Source organism: Eublepharis macularius, chromosome 12, assembly GCF_028583425.1.
Source record: "Eublepharis macularius isolate TG4126 chromosome 12, MPM_Emac_v1.0, whole genome shotgun sequence".
NCBI classification, from domain to species: Eukaryota; Metazoa; Chordata; class Lepidosauria; order Squamata; family Eublepharidae; genus Eublepharis; species Eublepharis macularius.
This window is the reverse complement of record NC_072801.1, coordinates 42,501,857-42,526,537: the sequence shown is the minus strand read 5'-3', so window position 1 is coordinate 42,526,537 and position 24,681 is coordinate 42,501,857. Positions and strand designations below refer to the sequence as shown.

At 43.6% G+C, this 24,681-nt stretch overlaps 1 protein-coding gene across 1 annotated transcript in view; it reads right to left on the bottom strand.

Annotated features, from left to right (window-relative positions):
* The window catches only part of TBX21 (T-box transcription factor 21), a 44,163-nt gene that overhangs the window by 18,303 nt on the left and 1,179 nt on the right, over positions 1 to 24,681 (bottom strand). The window lies entirely within an intron of this gene.

The window sequence follows — 24,681 nt, the reverse complement described above, 5'->3', positions numbered from 1 at the left end:
ACACTGGCTGCCCCAAGGTTACCCAGAAAGCTTCCACGGAACAGTGGGTATTAGAATCTGGGTCTCTAGACCAGTGTTTCTCAACCTTTTTCTAACCGTGGCCCCCTTCTGACCTTGTTTCCTCCCTGTGGCCCCCCTGTCCTACTGGTATAAAGGTAGCTATTTTATATGCCAATAAAGGTGTTGTACTTGAAGGTAGCTATTTCAATGTCTTGTTTGTAAATAGCCAAGGGTTACACTTGCATGAAGAAACAGCACCCCACACACTGTCTTTTCTGTTTTCTTTTCTCGGTCACTTCTCTATTTTCTTCACTTCTCACTTCCCTCTGTGGCCCCCTAGTCTTGTGCCGTGGCCCCCCATTTATGCAATGTTTACCTGTGGCCCCCTTGGAATATCCTGGGGCCCCCTGGGGGGCCATATGGCCCCAGGTTGAGAACCACTGCTCTAGACCAACACTCTAACTGCTAGTTTATGAGCTGTTTAGTGTATGCGTTTTCTTGGTTTTTTTACTGCCTTGTTTTCTAATTTCTGTAATTCAGTTTATGCATTTCTTATATGACATGTCTTATCCTAGTTTTATTGCATTGCTTTCAAGTTCTGTAATATGGCATTGTTTTAAATTTCATTGTTTTAAATTTCATAGAAAGGCAGATTAAAGATAAAGAAAATAAACAAACAAATAGAAACAGAAACAGATGTTTCTTTGACACACCCACAAAGAGCACTTTTCAGACAGACAACAGGAAAAAGTGTTAAATACCTATTAGTGGCAGACTAGATGGTATTTGCAAGGTATTGGACAATATCTTGGTGGTACAGAATGCCATCAAGTCACAGCTGATTTATGGCAAACTCTGGTGGGGTTTTCATGACAAGAGACTAACAGGTAATTTGCCGTTGCCTGCCTCTGCAACCCTAGTCTTTGTTGCTGACTAGGGTTTCCAGTCCCCCAGTGTGAGTGGGAGTGGGGGACAACCCACTCCCAGCCTCTGCCCCTGGCCCCCTCTTACCTGGCTGGTAGGGGGGAGGGGAGATGTGGGGAATGAGTCTGGCCCGTCTGGGAGCTCCGGAGTTCCTTCATTGTTGTGTCGGGAATGACATCATTCCCAGTGCAACAAAGAAGGAAAGGCCCATGTAAAGGGGAGAGCAATTTCCTTAAAATCGACCAAAATGGGTATATGATCAGGAGGTAAGTACCTCCTAAATGCACCTCCCCCAAGATACCCCCCATCCTCTGGGGGGTACCCCCCTATTACCAAACAAGGACAACCCGAGTAGCTTCTGAAATCTGACAAGATCAGGCTTGCCTGGGATATCCAAATCAGGGCAGACAGTATCTTAGGGAGTCAGGACTAGAGATGGGCACGAACAGCAATACGAACAAAAAAAGCCACAAACAGCCAAATCTGCTGTTCACAAACAAGCTGTTCGTGAAGCCCCATTCTAAACGAACAGGTGTCATTGCAAGCCTCGTTTGTTGCTGTTCCTCTTGCTGTTCATCAAGCCAGACAGTCTGGCACCTGCAATCAATTCCCTTGGCAACTTAGGCAGGGATTGTCTGAACTCTGTCTGAACTCCTGCTGTTGCCCTGGAAACCCCAATCTAAGCCCAATTTAGCTTGATAGGCAAGTCTTCCTTTCAAGTGTGGAGCTCTAAATTTGTTACAAAAAGGGAGCAAAGACCAGGAGGGAGGGGGGCTCCCAGCTCTGACTTTGGAGACAGTGGAGAGGGAGAGAGAGTTGCTGTTGGCATTTTGATAGAGAGAGCATATTGGAGCTTGAATGTTCTTTGTGTGTGGTGGGACAGGGATCTACCCCTTCAAGTTCCAGGGCTACTGCTAGGCTCTGGACCAAACTATTATTTATTATTGGTACCTTTCCTGGTGCCTGCTCAGGTCAGGTTTCTGGGAGTGGTGCGGTAGGGATCTTGACCAAATTTGGATGATAGCTGGAGGATAGACTGCTGGCCCCCACGAACAGCCAACCACGAACATGTTTGTGAACAGGGCAATGTTCGTGGTTGTTCGTGAGTCCTTGTTCGTGGATGGCAACGAACAACAAACATCATGTTCGGGGTTTTTTTTCTGTTCGTGCCCATTGGGACTCATAAAGCAAGACTGGTTAGACAAAATTTGGCAAATGGCTATAAACAGCATACAAAACCCAGTATGTCACTCCTGAGCTCCTGAGTGGGATAAAATTGTATTGGCAGAATTTAAAACATCCAAAAATATGTAATTCAGATCCAAAAAAACCTGGGCTTGTTGCAAGATTTCTAAATCATGAAAATAGGGAGCTAAGATAGTTTATGGCCGTCGTCACACGGGCTTTTATTTAGTGCTAAAATGGCGCTATTTCCCGGCAAACACCCACCTTATTCCAACACTGTAGCGATTTTCTCTCTTCTGCTTTGTGCTTGATAGTCGCGCTATTTTGTGCCTCAGTGTGAATGCCTCACATTGATGTATTTCGCCTCGCAACGCCCTATGCCCTCCCTTCAATCCCAGAATCCATTTCTTCCTGCGACTCCCCTTTTTTATTTTATTATGTCCTTATAACGCCATAACAACATAACACAATACAAACTTTCTGCTGAAGTAAAAATGACTCAATCGCCATGACAGAGTCTTCAGCGATGGGGATCATGTCAGTCAGGGAGTTTTCTGCGGGCAAAGGGCTATTTATATAATTTCAAAGTTGGAAAAACAAAAGGGTCGTAATGTTTTGCTCTAACGGAATGTTTATATGCTGTTATTCCGTTATAGCGGAATTAAATGCCAGAATAATAAAAAAAAGGGGGAGGAGCTGCTTCTGCACGGTTAGAGAGAACAGAACAGAGTGCTTTGATGTGGACAGCTGGTGGCGCAAAGAGCTGTTAGGTGACCCAAAGAAACGTTACTGTGCCGATAACAGTTAGGACGCTATATGCTGTAAATTTAACGGAAGAGATGTCTGTGTGACGACGGCCCAGGTATTACCTAACATTTCTTTAATATATCAACCCTCACTGAGCAAGGTAGGGCTTATTGGCCGAATCCACACTACCATTGTTCTCGCGGCAGTTTTTCGCTTCCACAGCGCCATTCCTTCATCTGTTCACACACATCGTCTCTGAAGCCGTCATTAATTCGGCATGGCGTTGCCACAGCCCATTGCATTTTCGCCGCGGGTTATCTTTTAACGAATAACTGCCCTCCGTTGAATTCCGAGCCTCTCTTGACCCGCCCCCCAATTAAGGAGTAATTCTCCGCCTTTGTCCCCACCCCTTTTTTTAAAAAATAAAAGAGTACCGTGTCGATATGGTGACATCTCATCATATTAATCTCATTTTAAAAAAGCGGGCAGACCTCAAATATCAGGAAAAATTTCATATGTTAATTCAATTTATATATTGGGGGGGGGCATCCACATGATACTGAAATCATGGCTCATGTTACGCCAGACATGGACTGTGCCGATGAGTTAGGCACAGATGTCAATTTTCCAAAGACAAAATGAAGCTCTGCTGTGGGATGCTGCTGTAGGTGATCGTGACCGCTCACCCATTCCCGGATGATTTCAACCAGCATGCAGGCTGTGATGTTCTGAGCGCTCATCGTAAGTGTCTCGAGTGATTTTTTAATATATATTATATTAATGGTGTTGTACCATTGAACCAGGATGCTTACTCGTCGATATAGTGTCAATTTGTCCTTTTTAAAAAAAACAAACTGCGGGGCCGTTCAGGTTTTTCCCGCCCCTTTACCCGTCTTTTTGAAAGGGGATGTGATCAACGTATTGCGCAGGAGAAGCACTATTCAAAGGGTGATGTGGACAAACAAGCGAAGAACGCACAATAACAGATGAAGCAATCATTGCACAAGAAAAACGGGAGCTAAGGTAGTGTGGAATCGGCCATTTTTAGATTTCCCAACTACCTGGATAAAAAAATGTCCTGTTGCTCTAACACAGGCTTAATGGGATGTTGTTTACCAGGTGACGTTATTTGCCTCCACACCACAAAAAGCATCAACTTTCAACACATTAAGCCTTTATAAAAAAGAGACAAAATATGTTTACAATTGTTCTGTATGAGACTTAGATAGGTGTGCATTTTGCATTAATAAATGTAGTGCTTCAAACTGAAGGAGTAGCCCCATGAAAACACCCTCCCTGTTGTCAGCATTTGGGTAGGCGATATGATTGTTTGAGTTACGGGGATTTACTTGGGGGCCCTGGACTGGAAAAAATTGTTCCAGCCATATTTAGATGCCTTTATCTTTCTGAAGACATGTGGTTGCTTCAAAGTCTACCTTCAAGTCCACAGCTGCATTAGAATCTGACCCTGGTTGTCTCTAATTTGAGTCTCCCCCAAAATGGACAATTTCTCATCAAGATTTTCTGCTTGAGAAGAGAGGGAGGAACACATACAAGCCCACATCCTGACCTAATGTCAATTTCTGATGTCCAAACAGAGTGACTCCTGGTAGATTTGTTTTTTAGTAGCTTCACTGAGTTGAGGATGGGGGAACTCCAAATCTGATCAGTGGCAAGGAGGGAAGTAGTACAACCCTTTCCCCTCAGGTCATCTGTGTGCTAAAAATTAACTATCTTTTCTATCCCACAGGAAGAGATAAGTGGCCTCTATCTCCCCCATCCCCAACAAGGAAAAAAAGGGTGTGGGGTGATGGTATGATTTTAATCAGGAAAGCCATCTCAGGGGAATGGCTTCAATCAGACCATTGTTTAGATCCAACCCAAAGCACCCACAGCTGCAGTAAAATAAAAACAAGAATTCATAGGGAAGATTCTACTCATTGTCTCCCACATCATGTCCAGTTTGACCTTGCACTAGTACAGCTTTCATGGAGGTTCACATGCTTTGCTAGCCTTCTGTTTGTGTTTATTTTTTTTAATGTGAAGGAACAGTCAAAGCAGGAATCCTTCTGCCAGGCTGCCCATCTCCACTAGCTCTCTTTGGGGCCTGGTGGCAGGCAAACTCCCAGCGATTTGCCTCTCGGCCTACCAATTGCTGGCAATTGGCAGGAGGAGGCAAGCCACCTGGAAATCACCCATCATTGGCAGGTAACCCAAGCAAATGGCCCACATGCATGCAATGCTATCACCTCCAGTTGCACAAAAGGGAGGCATAGGGTTGTGACATTTCTGATGCCGCTGCCCTCCATCACAAAGCTGGGTGGTAGGAGGAAAATGGTGGGTGAAATCGGGCAATTGCAATTGGTGTGGTGATTTCAGTTCCAGGTTGCACGCACTGGAAGTAATGTCATCATGCCAGGGATACTGATTGTGCCTCCTCAAAGTGTAAGTCCTCACCTTCCCCCACATTCTGCTAATTGCCTGGCAAACCCTACTTCCAGGTAGTGACATCTCCACCCCCTAAATAGCCTTGACTGGCAAGCCTAGTACTGCATTTGCCCAAAGGAAGACAATCCTCCTGCAAAAATGTTACATACAAAAAGGACTTCAAAACTATTATTATTATTATTATTATTGTATATAATTAGTATGAGAATTTAAGCTAGCCCCCTCTTTTTCTTTATGGCACATGTGGCGGGGGTGGGGGTGGGAGGAACCTCGTCTTCCTTTCAGGTAAATAGGGCAATTGTCGCCTGCTTGTTGGACTTAAAACTAATAATGTGGGGAAAGCAGACTTGTTTTTTTCCTAACAAATGTTGAAGAATACTAAATGGAGGCATCTGTGAATCAAAGAAAAAAAGGAAGAAGAGCAAATGATACTTTCTGAATACACAAACCTTGCTCTTTTCTCCCTGTGGTTTGGCTGCTCCCTGTCTGAAAAGCCTGCCTCATCTCATTTCCTGGCCCACACCACAACCCTCTGATTGATCCATGGCAAGATGGAGGTTGGGGGTTCACATTTGCACAGTCTGACTGTTCGGATGGGGGGGGCTGCTACCCACCCTTTCCCCCACCTCCAGTACCGTGCGGGAAAACAACAGAGAACTAAAGACCCTGTGTGGTGGGCTGCTGACTTCCTGAACCAACTTGCTGCCGGGGGAACGTGGCACGGACCACAGTAACCACTCTGCAGAGAGGTGGGAGAGGCAGCACAAGGCACACCTCAGTTAGTACCCCCACCGTTCCATCTGCCACCCTCTTGCAAACACCCAACTGCACAGATATCATAGCAATTAGTTATCTGCATGGCGGAACACACTGTATGCCTCATTAACTCTGTATGCAAGGGCTACAAAATAGTTTCCTACTGTGTCTCCATTTCACAGAGAGGAAACTGAGGCTGAAAGATCATCAGTGCAATCTAAGCACAGCTATTTAGAATGGTGTGAATCTGCTTAAGATTGCACTGCACATTTTGTACAAGGCTATCCAATGAATTCTTGGCTTAACTAAGCCTCAAACTCACAGCTCCTGGGTATAAAGTCACATCACTTATACAAACCACATGAGATTGATTTAAAGGTAAAGAAAAAAAAACAAGTTGTACATTTGTTTGGAACTATTTTTGGATTGTGGTTTTTTTTTATTGCTAAACCAGCATCTGATGAGATGGGTGGGGCCATTTTAGTAATAAATAATTGACATCAGATGGCTTGTTACCTGGAAAATGGGTATATTAAGCTTCCTGTTCTTCCATCCCATCCCCACAAATCATAGGAATTTAGATGGTTAATAGCTAGTATCTATTCAAGTTTTTGCTGTTCAGCAAGCCTTCTCACAGATAGGTTAACTATTAATCCTACCTTCACACCACCCAAAACTGACTTGAATAAAAATGTGTCAGTGCAGCTTATGATGTGTGGGTGAGTTTCAGGAGAAAGACTGTTCCAAAAATGAGGGGAATCTCTCATGCACCCTAGAAATCCAGACATGGGGACAGAGGCTGCCTACTGGAGAAATGTCTCCTCCCCTAGATAACATATCAATTGCTTATATGATTTCTCTGCAGTGTGGTTACCAATAATTATATAGTAATCCCATCACAGTTACAGATCACATGCAATTATTCGTTAATTTATCTATATGGGCCAGTTCCCCAACTGTATACCTCTCCAGACAGATGCACAGCATATATGGTAGCAAACAAGTATCCATGTCTGGATAGGAAACTACATTAGTATATGAATATTGGAATGTGTGAATCACTTCTGTGAATGAGCAGCTTGAGAAGTCAGCATACAACTATTTCAACAGTTAAAATTCTTCCAATCAATAGGTCAGGAGGAATTAGCACCCCTGTGAATCTCTTCTACTTGTTCCAAGACAGAGAGAGAGAGAGAGAGAGAGAGAGAGAGAGTATTATACAGTTTGACTCCCAAGGCTGCCTTTTGTTTCTGAGTTAATGCCACAAAACCTCAAACATTTCGCAGAGCTGAAGGTACAAACCTCACTGAAACAAATGAAAAAAATTGTCCCATTATGAATGGGTGAAATGGTGCCTTTAAATGCATTTCCTTTCAGCACAACCCAGGCCTTTTCACAAGATGGGGGGACACAACAGAGAAAATGCGAGTACAGGCAGCTGTTGATTTTGCCTATTGACAGGATGGTACCTGCAGAAGGCCTTGTTCAGATGAGCAAAAGTGCCACAGTGGGGTGCAGGGAGAGGGGAGGTCCTGTACACATAAGAGGCCAAGGCCTTGAAGGGCCTTGTGATAGCCAAAACTTTGAACTGAGCCTAGTAACTGATGGGTAGTGAATGGAGTGACTGCAGAATGGAATTAATATGCATGCTCTGCTTAATTCCTGATAATAACTAAGCTGCGGCATTCTGCACCAACTCAAGTATGTGAGTTGGCTTCAAGGGGAGACCTATGTCGAATGCATTACTGCAGTCCAGTCTCAATGTTACTTGCTGCAGATCTCTCCTTTTCCCCATCAATCAGACTTCCCCACAAAGTATAACCCATAACTCACTAACCTGTCCTTGCAGATCAAGTTATCCAGCTGCCTGATATGCTTACTTTTTTAGATAGACTTTTCTGCACCGTCTTCAATTCTAGGATATCCTTTCTCAAATAAGGTGACCAGGACCACACACAGTATCTCAAATATATGCTCACCATAAAAATTTCCCCCCAAATATCTGGGGCACTTTCTTTTTTAAAAAAAAGTAAAATAGAAGTAAACTTCCAAAAACTATATGAACTTCCCAAAAACTATCTTTATGAACATACCAGCTTTCAAGATCAGCAGCTATCAGTCCTCTAATTAGCACAGGGCAGCATCCAATGTTCTCTCTTCCCTCACGTTGCACAACCACCGTACGAGGTAGGTTAGGCTGAAAGGGAAAGACTAGCCCAACATCACCCAGTGTGCTTCATGTCTGAGCAGGGATTTGATCCCAGGTCTACCAGATCCTAGTCTAACCTTCTAACAACACTGCTTTTAATCATTATACTATACAGCCACACTCACTGCACTGTATGGAATCTTCCTTGCAGCTGTAGACCAGCCCAAGGAACATTCACTCACAGCGTGCCAACTTTCCTTTGCCCAGTCAAGAAGGGCTCAGGAATGGGACTGAGCTTTTTTAGGCAATGGTGATGCTTCCAGGATTCTCTGTTGTAAGTCAGGCTGTACCCATTTTCCTCCGTTCCTTGGGGTGATGCTGGAACCACGTACTATCAGAGAGATCTAAATATGGATGTGGTTTCATATATTTATGTTGTAAGGATGCCATTTGCCCTCTTCAGGTGGGCATTCTCCCATCACTAGGTCCTCCCAATCACCTTTGCCTCTGGAAGCTGGTGGACTGGAGACTAGTGAGGGGCAAACATGACTTTGTGCTACAAGTTGATGTCTGGGCAGAAACTTAGACTTGCAGTAGCTGGTAAGTCCCCTCCCCATTTCTTCCCTGCTAGCCAGCTGAGCAGAAGAGGGGTGTGTGGTTGCCCTCCTTTGTACTTTTTCCTGCTCTACAATATCCTTTTTGAGGGACTAGAACTGCACACAGTATTTCAAATGAGGTTGCTGCATAGCTTTATACAAGGGCATTACAATATTGGCCATTTTATATTCAATCCCTCTCCTAATAATTCCTTGCATCGAGTTTGTCTTTCTCATTTCTGCCACACATTGGGTCAACATTTTCATTGAGCTTTCCACTATAACCCCAAAATATCTTTCAATCTCTGTTTCAGGCAGTTTAGAGACCCTATTAGCATATATTTAAAATTAGGATCTGTTGTCTCAACATGCTTCACCTTACCAACCTCCAGGTAGGGCCCAGCGACCTCCTGGAATCACAACTGATCCCCAGACTACAGAGGTCAGTTCCCTTGGAAGAAATGGCACTTTTGCAGGGCAGACTATGACATCACATCCTCCCAATACTCTACCTTCTGCAGGTTCCACCCCAAATTTCCAGGAGTTTCCCAACCTGGAACTGGCAACCCTATTTATTTGCCCACTCATTCGAGTTAGAGAGAGCCCAATAGTGGTGCACTCTGTTAGTTTTGACAGTCCTGTGGGGAAATGGGAAGAGGGGATTGACTAAGTGCCAAGCATCTCTTCACTGGGGCGTACTTTGTAAGCACATAAAGTTGCCTTATACTGAGTCACACCCTTGGTCTATCAAGAAGATCAACGTTGTCTAATCTGACTGGCAGCAGCTCCCCAAGAATCTCAAGTAGACGTATTTCACTTAACCTAGTACCTGATCTTTTTAACTGGGGATTGAACTGGAGACCTTCTATATACAAAGCAGATGCTCTACCATTAAGGCACAGTCCTTCCCTGCTAAACATCCAATCCATCAAGGGAAATGGGATTAAAAGCAGAACTGGGTAATACAAAATGTTTCTCTTGCACACGGCACCTGATCCAGAAGGAGACCTGTAGGAAGAAGCTTGATTTTGTACACAGAACACCCATGGTAGATCAAGGCTACCATATGTGTATTATTTAGTCCCTCTGGACTATGAAAGGGCATGCAGAGCCCTACCTGAGATCGCTCTTCTAAACCAAGACAACCAATTTAGAAGATGTCATGGGTCATGTCTAGGCAAGATTGTTTAGCTTGGCATGTTACTGGTTTTGCTGTGCTTTAACAGTATCCAAATTTTTCTGCTACCCTAACTTGGGCTAGCACCATCTGATTGGCATGTTGTGCTCTGACCCCAGTACCTCGGCATTATTTATGAACCTGTATACCACATGACTAACCCTTGTCTCTCCCCATCACTTATCAATCAGAGCAAAGGCTTGAAATTTGGCAATCACAGGTTCTGAGGAGGCCAGAAATTTTCAGAAAGGAACCCTGAAAAACACATGGAGAATATGTGGGATGTTTGTTTTTTACAATGTTTGAATCGCTCCAAACTGTTACCATTTCCATCCCTTCACTTGTAGAGTAATTATTTCAGTTTTTAATTTTTTACTCTCCCTAAGGCTCAGAATAAGATTCAAGAGAAACAATGTCTTGGGTTGTTCCTGAAGTGGTAAACCTAGATGTGGACTGTAGGGATGCATGGGTTCACAGGACTGAACGATCCTTTATACAGAAAAAATTCCCTCCACATAGAAAACGAACATGTTAAGGAAAAAACAGAGCACCTTATACTGAATCAGACCCTGGGTCCATCAAGGTCTACTCAGACTGGCAGCAGCTCTCCAGGGGGTCCAGGGGGAGGACTTTCACATCACCTCCTACCTGGTCCTTTTAACTGGCGATGCTGGGAATTGAACCTGGGACCTTCTGCATGCCAAGCTGATGCTCTATCAACAAACCACAGCCCATTCTGTGCATTCTTAGTTAAGCTTTCTCTGATACCTAGTCTTCCATGTGGACAGAAATTTTTGTGGAGTGTTCTATCATCATGTGAACTCCCATCTGCAATCCAAACTGGTACAGTCCAGACACAAGTTTACCACACCACCACAGAGAGAACCAAGCCTAGCTAATTTTTAAAACATAGACAACATCTCAACTCTTCAAAATGTATTCCTGGCCATCCAAATACCAGCTTAAATGCTAGCATCTAACCAGGCTTTGCATCGGGGAGGGGCTGACGTTGAAGAGCGTCAGCTTTGCATGCAAAGGTCTCATGTTCAGGACCCAGCATCTCCAGTTAAAAGGACCAGGCAATAGGTGATGTGCAAGACCTCCACTTCAGAGGCTGGAGAGCCACTGTCAGTCTAAGTAGATAAAAGTGACTTTGATGGACCGCGAGTCTGATTCAGTATAAGGCATGTGAAATTGCTTGGCCTTGGTCTTCTGCTAAGGTTGCTAACTCTGGGCTGTGAATTCCTGGAGATCTGGGGGTGGAGCCAGGAGAAGGTGGAGTTTGGAGAGGAGAGGGATCTTAACTAAGGTTGCCAGCCTCCAGATGGTAGCTGGAGATCTCCTGGAATCATAACTGATCTCCAGGCCACAGAGATCAGTTCAGCTGGAGAAAAAGGCTGCTTTGAAGGGCGGACTCTATGGAATTATACCATGCTGAGGTTTTCTCTCCCCAAACTCTGCCATCTCCAGGTTTCACCCCCCCCCAATCTCCAGGAATTTCCCAACTTGGAGATGGCAACCCTAACAGAGCATAATGTCAGAACCCAACCTCCAAAGCAGCCATTTTCTCCTGGGGAACTGATCTCTGTTGTTCGGGTGGGGGGGATCACCAGACTCCACCTGGAGGTTGGCAACCTTGGCTTCCCCTCCAGCAGAAAGGAGTTCCATAAATAAAAACAAGCCCCCTGAAAATACCCCTTGCTAGTTGCTGCAGATCTGCTAAACTACTCTGCCCTGGTGCCCCCAGCCCTCCTTTTCCAGAACTTCATTTGGACCAGACCTCAGCCCAGAACCTATTTTGAATGCCAGAGCTTATTCATGGAAACTGTGAAGAGCACCCCTCAGAATATGCAAATTGCATTTCTATTTCAGAAGCCTGCTCCCACACATCTGAGATAATAGCATGGGCAAAGAATGGAAATCAGGAGAGAGAGACAGAGACAGAGACAGACAGACAGAAAGATTTCCTCTGTTGTGCATAGTTCTGTCAATGAAGAAGATCTGGCCATTTTCCTGAGTGAGGAAACGACACATGAAAAGCCCAGACCACCCCATCTTCCCTCCTAAGGTTTGAAATATTTGTCCATATTCAAACAAGCCTAGTTAAAGAACATGTGTTTTGACAGCTTCCCTGGAGGGACAAAGAGCTAGCCCTGTGTGCCAACAGCCCCTTTGAGAAAGGAAGGTTCAGTGGAGAAAAATTAACAGATATAAACACTCCCTGTGGGTGTGAGAAAGACGGCAGCCAAGATTTGTTTCAAAGAGACATAATTTGAGGCTTGGGGAAGTGGCAGTCACAAGGGAGGGAGAAGGAAGGCATTTAGAGGGGGGCAGCAGGCCTTGGATGGGCAATTTGTTCCATGCTGCCAGGGCCACCTCAGAAACATATACGGGCTAGAGGGTTGTGAGTGATTTGCATATCTGCTATTACACTTAATTTGCATATCATTTGCATCTGGATCCGCAAGACCAATCTTGCCTTGCTGGTGTCAGTCTCAGCTACGAACTACTTTGAAATATGTTTACCTCTCCCATGTTCCCTCAAAGAAGGGTACTTTTGCTCCAACTTCACCACAAGTATTCTGTAACCAAGGCAGGCACAAAAAGCACAAGCAGCTCTCAGAATAAATTTTGCAAATCAAACTTCATTGCCACAAGATGTGATGACAGCGTACTCCTCCTTGTGCACAGTTAATGCACATTTGTGGGGGGAACTGGATCACATCTGCTTGTGCCCACTAGCAGCAACCCCTATATGTGTTCCAGAAGCATTTATACATGTACACAAGGTATATATGTAGGCTTGTGATCGGTGAACACTTTTTAAAAACAGGTTCTCTGTAATATGGTCGGCATGCACATAAGCTGTGGTAGAAATTAAGTTGAATGTACGCAGAAAAGTGAGGGCATAACCAGCAGGGGGGATCTTGTTCTCCCCATATGCATATTGCCTGATCATGTAACATGGGGGCTCCAGTGGTTGCCTTTCAGAAAAGCTTCGATGGGGCAAATCCACACACCCTTGGTGCATCCCGGCGTTACGCTAAATGTTCACTGAACACCCGGAAGTATAGCGTCTTTCTAGCGCAATTTCAGAAATTGCGCTAGAAAGATGCTATACTTCTGGGTGTTTCACAAACATTTAGCGCAATGCCGGGACGCTCCAAGGGCGGGCGGATTTGCCCATGGTGTCTGATGCACATCAGGAAAAATTAACAGAGGATAAATTTATCAACACTGATAAATGGAACCTCCAATCCATATTTAAAAGCTATACACCTTAGATTTTGCACCTACTTTATTTTATTATTTATTTATTTATATCATTTATAGTCCGCCTTTCTCACTGAGACTCAAGGTGGATTACATAGTGTGAGATTAGTACAATCAGTATCAAGGACATTTCCATACAGTGTCAAGGACATTTCCATAAACAATGTCATAAGATTTTACAAAGACATAGCATTAGCAAGGATCCAATACAGAGTTGAAGAACTGCTAAAACAAAACATAATCAGTTCTAGGACTGACATTAGATAACATGAAGCACGGTAGTATATAAGAGTACATATTCAAAGCAACATATAATATACAAGGCGGGCCCAACAGATTCCACAAGTTTCCTATAGCTTTTTTCATTTCACAATCAGAAATACTTTTTTATCCAGGGATTTTTGACTAATATGAACTAGATTTTAAATCCCTTTCAGTTGTTGCATGTTTGTTTTGCTGGGGATTGCTGCATCTCAGAGGTCTGCAATGACTCCAGAAACAAATATATTAAAACTCAAAGCGAGAGATCAATGCAGAGCTGATATAACAACGCCCATTGGCAGAACTGAAACTATGTGACTTAACATTACTGATAACTGACATTGATTAATAATCCATAAAACTGCTGCAGCACAAAAGCTGGTGGCGGAGAGTCCTTTGTTAGGAAGTGGCAAATGCCAAGTCTCACAATAAGTAATAAATACACACAGGAGTAAACTTCATTTGTTTTAGTGCACTGGCATTACTCTGCACTTGGATTCCTGACAGCTGTTCACTTTTTTATTTCCCTTTAAATAAATCTTCTCAAAGAAGCCTTTCAGTCCCATACAACATTTAGCTTATCATTCTATCTCATCCTATTCTAGGACTCACACCTGCCCTTCCAATAGATCTTAACTACAAAATTTAATCTTCTTTTCTCAAGAGTTGTGTTTGGTTCTGTACCAAGCCACTTTGGGCTCTAGAATCACAGGTTGAAGGCCCCTCTTATAGCTTATGTTATATCACCTATGTAATTTCTAGTATCTTAAACAGAAATAAACAAATTTCCAGGTGAAGTGGGAGAAAGTGCAGGGAACCAAGACAGACATAATCATTCATTGATGCTGAGGAACAATTTATTGTAAGTGTGCTTTTAGAACCAGACTTGAACTCCAATATGGACTTCATTAGTAATCATCTTAAGGAGGAATCTCCAGGAAACTTCAGAGGAATCCTAGAGTTCTCTGGAATGCAGTTTGAAATCCATTATGCTAATGTTACAGATGGGCTTTCTGTTCATAGATATTTACCAAAAATGTAATCTCCAGCATCCTTGTACCTAATGCACAAGGGCTGGTCCCTGCACAGATCGGAGAAATTCACATCACGGACTCAGCTTAGGTTTACAGAAAAATCCTATTCATTAAGGGGGGGCAGTAGTACCACCCCACCCAAATGTTAAGAGCAAAGTCTGCACATTTGTGAAACATCAGGGAGTGAAGAAATGGAGCTTAAGGAACATTTTGGTTTGCTGTAGCAACTCAAAAATGGTGCCGAATCTTAAGATATCAGCCACCAACACCATAAGATGGAAGGAAAGATAAAGGGAGCCAAAGGCAAAGGAAGGGGAGAAAGAGAGAGAAATGAGGGTAGTAGGGGAGGTATCCAGTGGGGGGTAGGACTTCCCCTCTCCCATGGAACCTCACTTGTATAAAGATTAAAACAAGTAGAATTAAAAACTCATTTTTAGGAAAAGAGTTGCAGCATCTCTTGTGTCTACTTAAGTCCCAACTTTAAGATTTTTTTTAGTCTTAGTGAATTTATTCTCTGCCCCCTCCCTGCCTTTAATATGGCTGTTAGTTCATGGGAATGGAGAGAGCTAAAAACTAAAATAATTTAGCTGAGAAATACATTAAAACCTAGATGCCACACATTCCAGAAACAGCTACACTTTGCCCACCTGCTGAACTATAGAAGCTATTGTAAAAGGGACTACATCAAGCATGTCAAACATGCTTTCCATCTGTCAGAAGAACTAAGCTGCCCCAAGGAAATTCAGCCCAGTTCTTGAGGTTTGAAGGCAGATGGAATCCCCAGAAAAGTCAGAACAAACATCAGAATGGCATAAGCAGTGCTTTCTTAGACAACAGTATGGAGAATTTGTTGTTACTGCTGTGTTGGAATAAAATTCTCTGCACTGGTCTTCTCTGCACACTCCCACCTTGCTTTCCCTGGTGGGTGTCACCAAATTGCCCTGGGCATGGCAGAGGGATTGGGGTTTCTTTTCTCTGATTGCAGATCTTGAAGGGTGCGCAGGAAACCAAGTGGCTTTAATGTATTTAGACTTTCGACACATTCAGGGCAGCTCAGTTATAGCATCAAAGTGACACTCTCTGTCTGGGCCTTGAGAGAAAGGAGAGCAGGGGAGGATCAGAGGGAAAAAAGAAACCAAGAGGCCACCTTCTAAACACCGCAAGAAAGAAACAATGACAGATAGCTGGAGATATTTGGCAGACAAAAACAGCCAATTATATCCAGGTCTGCCATTCATAAATAATCCGTGCCTTTTGTACCTGAGAACAGGTTCTAAAAATCTATGAAGGGCCTTGATCTTTTAAAAGGAAGTAAAGTGTAAAAAAGAAGCAAAAGAAAGAGCATCAAACAAGAATTGCCTTTTTGGGGTCACATCTAAAGTGTGACCATTACTACAAAGGTCAGGCAGATTTCCTGGGGAAGTTCAACAAAAGGGTATAATACTGTTATTCCCTATTTATTCTCACCATCTGATACTCAGGGATATACTGCTATGAGCAATGGAGGTTCCATCCAGCGGTCTTGGCTAATAGATTGTTGATTGTTCTATCTGGGGGGGGGGGGAAGGTCTCCAAAGCACCAGTGTGTTGTAGCATCTAGAATGTTGGACTGGGGAGATCCAGGCTCACTGACTCAGATTCCTACTTGCCATACTTACTGGGGGACTTTGGACCAGTCACTCTTTTTAAGACTAACCTATCTTGCAGGTTTGTTATAAGGATAAAATTGAAGATCGGAGAACCCTGTATACCACCCTGATCTCCCTGAGCAAAGATTGGGATGAATATGTAATAAACAAACAAACAAAATAAATAAATATTCTCTATGAATCTCTCTCTCTCTTGTTTTAAGTTATCTGCTCTGCTGATTCCACCATCTTTGCAGCAATGAGCAAAGAAAACGAAAGAAACACAGAGTAAAAGAAAGTTACCAGGGCCAAAAAGTTTTTAAAAACCAAAACAGAGAGTAAGAATGCAAATAACATGAAAGAAATGGGGTGGGGGGAAATAGAAAGGCATGAACATTGGACAACACAAACCCATGAATGCTTACTCAGAAGTAAGCTCCACTGAGATTAACTGGGCTTACTCTCAAGTAAATGCGCACAAGAGTTTCCTTCTGGGAGACTACTTTGTTGTTGATGGATAAGACCAATTCACACACATGGGTGGAGAAAAACAGTTGCGACCATGCAAGGATACTTCACAGACTCAGTTTCAAAATGAAGCCTAGGAATGAGCCAGGCGGATGTAAGAAGACATTTGCACAAAGCTAATTTGGGGACAGAGCGTGCTACTTGGAGGGGCCCGGACGCTAAGGAAGCCAGGTATCTTTAAACAACAGAAAAGAGAATGTTGGCTGTGCAACTCCTCTCCCGGGGATCAGAAAAACAGCACCAGGAAAAATGTACACAGAGATGTTCATGGCATAGGATCCCAATTCCTCCTTGGCATCAGGTGCCCTGTAGGGTTGCCCACACAGGCTTAGGACATTCCTGGACATTTTAGGGTGGTATCTGGGTTTGGTGCAGTTTAGGGGGAGGAGGGAGCTTGGCAGGAATGCAATGTCACTCTAGGGCTTCAGTTTCTCCTAGACTCTCTGATATACCATAGACTCTGCCCTCCAAAGCTTCCATTTCCTCCAAGGAAATCTTCAGGCTCTACCTAGAGGTTGACAACCATATGCCTTGGACATGTCCTGAGCATTTGGTCCTGCAGTCAGCAAATGGGAATGGCTGCTCACACATGCCCTCGAGTGACACCCAATGAAGATGACAGGATGAACCTACCTGTTCTGTGGACTTCTATTATTTCACACTGGTTTATGATACGCTCCCACCGGCCCTCTGAAAACCCATCTACCCACCCCACACCCCACAAACCACCACTATTAAACAGCAGACTAGAAGTATAAATTTACAATCTTTCAAGAAACAGTGTTTGGTGGACTTGTTCATCCTCTTCTATCACATCAAGGAATGAGGATAATTTTAGGATTGATTTTGTTCCTTTTGAGAGCGGTGGAGTGGTTACAGCACTAGCATGTTCTTGCACAGCTCCCAAAAGAATTTTCCAATAGTTTGGGCCCTGAATTGTCAATTTTAGCAACTGGAAACTGTTGGGTTTTTTAAAAATGAGGTTTTCTGTTGGCCAAAAGATGCTGGCACTAGATTCACAGACATTTCAAGATTGCTGTATACATTCAAGCAGAACCAAATAGTAAAGCTCTTCCTGGATGACCCCACTGTCAGGAGAGGTTAAGGGTACCACTTCCACATTTAAAAGCATGGAACTCAAAAATAAGTCTGCAGAGGAATGTGAAATGATGTCACGGAAAGGACCCACGAATGGAAATAGTTCAGCAAACCAATACGGCGTTTAACGATGGAATTGTTTTATCAGTGAGTTTCATTTCTTTAAATTGCCTTCACAAAAATATTAGCTTGAGGAAACCATAAATCAGTAATGAAAAAGTTTCAGAATTATTCTTGCTGCCTCCCCCCTCCCCACCCCATGTAAGCAGTTTGAACAAAAGCTTCACAAATTCAAGGTACCATGCGTTGCAATTTTTGTGAACACAGAGCTGCCGCCCAGTTCAAGAAAGCTGTTTGTTGAAGGAGTTTTGAAATAATCAGTTCTATGGTTGTTGTGGGTTTTCCGGGCTGTATTGCCGTGGTCTTGGCATTGTAGTTCCTGACATTTCGCCAGCAGCTGTGGCTGGCATCTTCAGAGGTGTAGCACCAAAAGACAGAGACACTGAGTGACACTGAGAGATCTCTGTCTTTTGGTGCTACACCTCTGAAGATGCCAGCCACAGCTGCTGGTGAAACGTCAGGAACTACAATGCCAAGACCACGGCAATACAGCCCGGAAAACCCACAACAACCACCGTTCTCCGGCCGTGAAAGCCTTCGACAATACAATCAGTTCTATCTTCACGCATTTGTATAGGAAGAGTTTTGAAGGAAATGCATACTTTGGTTCTAGATGATGCAGACACTTTTTGTGGCAGGGCACCATCTCCAAAGCGGCATTCCGTGTTGTGGGACAGACAAAAGGGAATGCCTTTTCAACGACATTACTCACTTGCAGTGTTTTAATGAAATTTATAACAACAACAACATTTGATTTATATATGGCCATTCAGGACAACTTAATGCCTACTCAGAGCAGTTTACAAAGTATGCCATCATTATCCCCACAACAAAACACCCTGTGAGGTGAGTAGGGTTGAGAGAGCTCCAGAGAGCGGTGACTCGCCCAAGGTCACCCAGCTGGCTTCAAGCGGAGGAGTGGGGAATCAAACCCTGCTCTCCAGATTATTGTCCCGCGCTCTTAACCACTACACCAAACTGGCTCTTCTTTAGTAGGCTTCCTGATTAACAGCGAGCCAGCATGTTAATGTTCATGTTGGACAAGGAGCTGGATTTCAAACCCAGTTTCAAATCCCCATTCTGCCATGGAATCTCGCTGGGCGGTTATGGGCCAGTTGCTCTCTCTCAGCCAGGTTGTTGTTGTAGGCTAGAATGGAGGAGAGAATGATGATCCAAACCACTCCGTGCCCCCATTGAGGAGAAAAATGAGGTATCAAAAATAGTGGACCAAAAAAGTTTCCCATTTATTAAGCTAACCAACGCACCAACCAAACATTGCAAGACCTAAAAATTATGCTTAATGCTGTGTACCTTTTAGATTAGGCTGGATTTGGTGGTTCACATCTTGGTGAGTTTTAGGCCCAAACTACCCATTCCAGTTTGTAATATGTAGGGCTGGAGTTCCCTCAACATGACTTTGATGCCAACAGTCATGTGAGAAGCAAGGGAATGTGTTTATTAAGCACATAGAGCCCTGATTCAGATTGGGACTGCAGCTCAGATTGAGCCCCCCCCCCCACTGTTTTCCTGACCCAAATTGTGCTGCGAGTAGAGTTGGATCCATTGTGGGGGCTGTGTGTGTAGCCCAGCAATAGATATGCAGACCCCAATGGGGCAAATGGTGCCTTTGAGGCTGTTTTGAGTCATGAAAATGGCAGGAAGAAGCCTGGAGTCCTTTCTTTCCCCATACCATGGTCCCAATCCAAATTGGGGAGCTGGGCATTTAAGAAACAAGTCCCTCTGCTCCTGATATCTGTCATTGGCAAAGTCAGGTTGGGGCAGTGCTTTTTTTCTGGGAAAAGAGGTGGTAGAATTCAGGACTGCACAATGGTGTCAATTTGGGTCAGCTGGAACAAGGGGGGAGTTTTTAAAAGTTTAAATCGCCCTTGGTGAAAATGGTCACATGGCCAGTAGCCCCGCCACCTGATCTCTCTGTCTTGAGATCAGGGGGCGGGGCCAGCGGCCATGTGACCATTTTCAAGAGGTCCCGGAACTCCGTTCCCACCACATTCCCTACATATTACAAATCATAACGTGTAATTCAGATCTCAGAAGTCATCTAGTCTGACCTGAGGCAAGGAACTTGCTGCATTTACAGAGTAATCAGATGAAATACGTTCTAATTTTTTTTTATTATTGTAGCTGTTTCTGTGCTGAGGTCAAGGGCTGCTGTTGGGCGTTCACTAGAAGGACAAAATTTCAGCCTGGGGCTCCTATGAAGCCTGGCCCATCACGGAACTTGTCCTTATGTGATTTTTAGGTTGGGTCTGGGTGGTGTGATCAGGGACCTAGGGAAGTTCTTTGTCTGAGGTAGGGATATGGTGGCAGCCCCACAAAGAGCTGGGAGGAAGAATTGTAGCTTCAGCCCACTCTCTTTCCACACCACTTTTCTGACCCAAGTTGGGCATGTGCCTCTTGGAATTAAGTTCTGAACATGCGACTCCAACTTCACACCCAATGGGCAGGACCAGAGCAGACACGCAGGACTTTGTAACATGTCATTCAGTACCTCAGGCAGGGAGTGTAAAGTGCTATATACACTGATGTGTAGTATACTAATGGTGTGTGTGATATAGAAACTAAGAGGCTGAGAGTGCAGTCCTAAGTGAAGCTATGCCTTTCTAAGTGCATTGAAGTCACTGGGTTCAGATGTGTATAACTCTGTTTAGGATTGTACTGCAACTTCCAAATCAGGAGGTGACCAGTTTCAATCTGATCTCATCTGATCTCTGCCATGGGTCCGATTTGAGGCCCAAGGTGAGGTATAAATAAAGTAAATAAAATAAAGTAAGAGACAGTGGCAGATTCATTTTCATCATGCCTATTATAGGGAACCAGTGAGGCATGTGTAGTGGCTACAGTGTTGGACTACGATCAGCAAAGCTCAGGATCAAAACGCTTCTCTCAGTGTTTGATGCTGGGCCTGTTCCTCTCTCAGCCTAACCTGCTTCACGTGGTTGCTTTGATGATAAAATGGGGACATATATGTTGCTCTGAACTCTTGGGGCTGGGGGTGGGGCGAGATAAAAGTTAAATGAGCCTAATCTATCTCACAAGGTTGTTGCCAACAGAACTCCTTGGGGAAGGAAGAGTGGGGTAAAAACTATGGTTGTTGTGGGTTTTCCGGGCTGTATTGCCGTGGTCTTGGCATTGTAATTCCTGACATGGTCCTGACATTGTAGTTCTGTGCCAAGACCACGGCAATACAGCCCAGAAAACCCACAACAACCATCGTTCTCCAGCCGTGAAAGCCTTCTACAATACATCGAGGTAAAAACTGATAGAATCTGCCACAGCAGAACTCTTCCTTTGCAGAAAGCATGACTTTAAAAGATACGGTACTCACAATGCTGGAAGAAGTGGGAAGGATTCTGGTGTGATTGTGACCCATATTGCCCACTCCTCAGGGACCTCACCTCTCTAGGAACCTTGGTATCTGGTCAGTTCCTAACTGTTTTTATGGCAACTGGAAAGATCACAATGAAGCCTTGTACAGACGAGGGAGAGACAAATTCTGCAACTCCCCTGTTCAAAACATCCTAGCAAGATGGTGGTAAGGGGATGGCTCCTGGCTGGGTGAAGCCAGTATTGTGGAGCTAAGGGCCTGGGGATTTCCAGCTAGGCTGAATAATGCCTCATCATCTTACCAATTCCAGAAATGAAAGGAGTTTGGGTAGAGGAGGTAAAGAGAGAGAGAGCAAGACAGAGAGAGAAAAGAGGAGGTGGTGGGTATTAAAGAAGATGTGCTGACCTGACAGTGAACAGTCTGGAGATCTATGGAAATGTGAATAGTAAGTGTGTGGTGAGAAACTGTGTGTCTGTGTGCAGTGCTTAATTTTTAGGAAAAGAGACAGTGGTTTGACAATGTCACACGCTGCTTTAGAAGCCCTTCTCCTTAGTCCCTCATGGTTATGTTTGGGGAGGAGGCAGGACTAGTCTGTTGTTATTCAGTCAGGAGTAAAATACACTCTGCACATGTTCAGTGGTTATTTAATCTTATTTATTTTATTGAGCCCTGATATTTGCAATAATTTCATTTTAAAATATCCATCCTGCCAGTTTTTTTTTAAAAAGTCCATTCCTTATTCTGAAAAGCCAAATGGTTACATTAAAAGTACCTTTTGTATTTCCTGCCCTGCCAGCATCTGTAGGACGGCAAAACCTCCATCTACCTTCAGGTTTTAAAATGGCTGTCTTCCGCTTTCAGACTTGTGCTGACAACAGTCGGGCAATACACAAACACTGCAACAGTAAGTCTTTGTTGCCCTCCACCAAGTGTGAAAATATTAAAGGAACTATAAACTGGGGTTTGGCTACTGGTAGACCCTGGGCCAATCAGATCACCCATAAACCAGCCCTCTGTCCTCCTTTAGCTCTTCTTGAATTCGCTACTAGCTACAATATCTTTTGAGGGATAAAAAATAAATTAACTTTAAATCAAAGGTACAGTAAACCAGCTCCACTATAAAACTGCTTCCTAGTTATGGAACCTTCAGGCACACACCAATGTCTACAAAAATATTTATCAAAGATACAGATAAATCAAAGATACAGTAAACCAGTGTCCCTAACTAAACATACTACACTCTTCTTAGTCCATTAAAGTCAATAGGCTTAGGAAGGTGTAACTTGGTTTAGGATAGCACTTGTAACCGAGTATCTTTTGCAGGCACATGTATGTAGGAACCAATCCTAAGTTTATCCCACCCATTCTTTGAGGAACTCAGGGCATTCCTCTGTGTTAACCCTTGCAACAACCCTGCAAGGTAGGTTAGAGTAAGAGAGTGTAACTGGCCCAAGGTCTCCAAGCAATCTTCACAGCACAGTGGGGATTTGAACCCAAGTCTCCCAGATCCTAACTAGACATTCTAATCACTACACCTTACAAGCAAGGCTCAAGGAAGATAGGAGTAACTAGGGAGGTACATGGGTTACATCTTGCCTTGCTACATTTTATTCAAGGAATGATATTTAAAAACATCTGCAGTTCCAAAAGAATCATGTTTGCAAGATTTTGGACAGATAAATATTTTTGTAGACACTGGTGTGTGCCTGAAGTTTCCATAACTAGAAAGCAATTTTATAGTGGAGCTTAGCCACTTTGATCCATCAAATTCTCTTCTAGTTGTCAAACCATTGTGTGGACGGCAGATGCTGAGAACATAGAAGTTGGCCATTTCTGCCCTTGTGTGTTTTCATAAATGGTGCTAAGACCATCTCTGGAGTTATCAACATGCAACTGGTGAATGTTGTTAGGCCTGGGCAGCCAACCAATGAAAGGGCTTCCAGCCAATTTATTTACGTATGATCAATCAACTTCCACAGCACCAAAACTGCTACAGATACAAAACAGGCCCCTGGGGAAGTGGCATAGAAACTTTCTAACTAAATAATAAATTTTAAATAAGGGTGAGATGATTCAATATAATTTAAGCAAGGTTTTTTTAAAAAATAAAAGTACATCATCCTTTTTGGAAGGAAAACCTCTCTGTAATATGTTCTGTTTCGATACCTCAGAACAGTAAAAAGCTGAAATTCAAACAACCCCAAAAAAGAACCAAGCTGGCTTCAACAATTAAAATCCGGCCTTACCAATTATAATTGGTCTTTCTATCAATTAACGCTTTCCCACCCCCTTCAGCTGGTGTAGCTGGGGCCAGAAAGGGAAGGGGAGCCCACAGCTGAGACTAAACCACTTGAGATCAGCTAACTAAAGTTTTAGTTGATTAACCTATCAGTTAAACTCATTAAAGCTGGCAGCCCTATATTAGATAAACAGAAAGTGGAAGAGAGCTTTTAAAGAAGAGATAAACAGCAAACCCCCACTCATTTTACTCAATGTAGTTTTTGAATTCAGTTTATAGATCTGGGGCAGGTAGGTAAAAAAACCACTTAAAGTACTACATGAGAAAAATGCATATACCCTACAAGAACAGAGGACACCTATGGCATCTTAACGACTAACAACATTTATTCTAGTAAAAGCTCACTTCATCAGATGTATGAAGTAGACAGCCCTGCCAAGTTATGCCCCACATACATCTGATGAAGTGAGCCGTGGCTTACGAAAACTTGCTTATTTATCTGCTAATTTATTTCTTTGTGTTATGCTGGAATCCATTTTGTTAGCCTCTAAATTGCCACTGGACTCCTGTTTTATTTTGCCACTGCAGACAAGTACAGCTACCCATCTGGAATTATCACCACAACAGAAGTAACAGAGAACAGAACTGAATTCGCTGAATTCTTGTCTGCCCTTTTCCTTTATGAGTCCATTTATGGGAAAACACCCCACCAAAAATATTGCAAAAACATCCCACTAAAATTTGTATGCTGCAACCCCTCCATTATTTTGCTAGGTCATCTCAATTGTACTGTCAAGCCCATTCCGTTTCAGTTGTAGCAAGTCAATGTGGGTTACTCTAGGGAAAATTAGACCAGCCATTTGCTGCCCTCCAAAATATGCTAAGCATGCGTACTCAGACGTAAACCCCATTGACTTCGATGGAACTTCCTTCCAAAGGCAACCTCAGAGCATGAACAGGCCTCTGAAGCTTAAGGCTAGCTTGATTTTATTTCTCTAGTCAGCCGTCGATGCCTTTGGGATTGTACAGAACGCACTGCGGGACTGGCTAGCGGTGCCCTCTGGTGCCTAGAAGCCATAGGCCCGAGAGAAACCTGGGTGCCGTTTGAATATTTCGGGAACTAATGGCTTAGACAGATCCCCCGTGACTTAAGAGCCTTCTCTCCCAAGGCT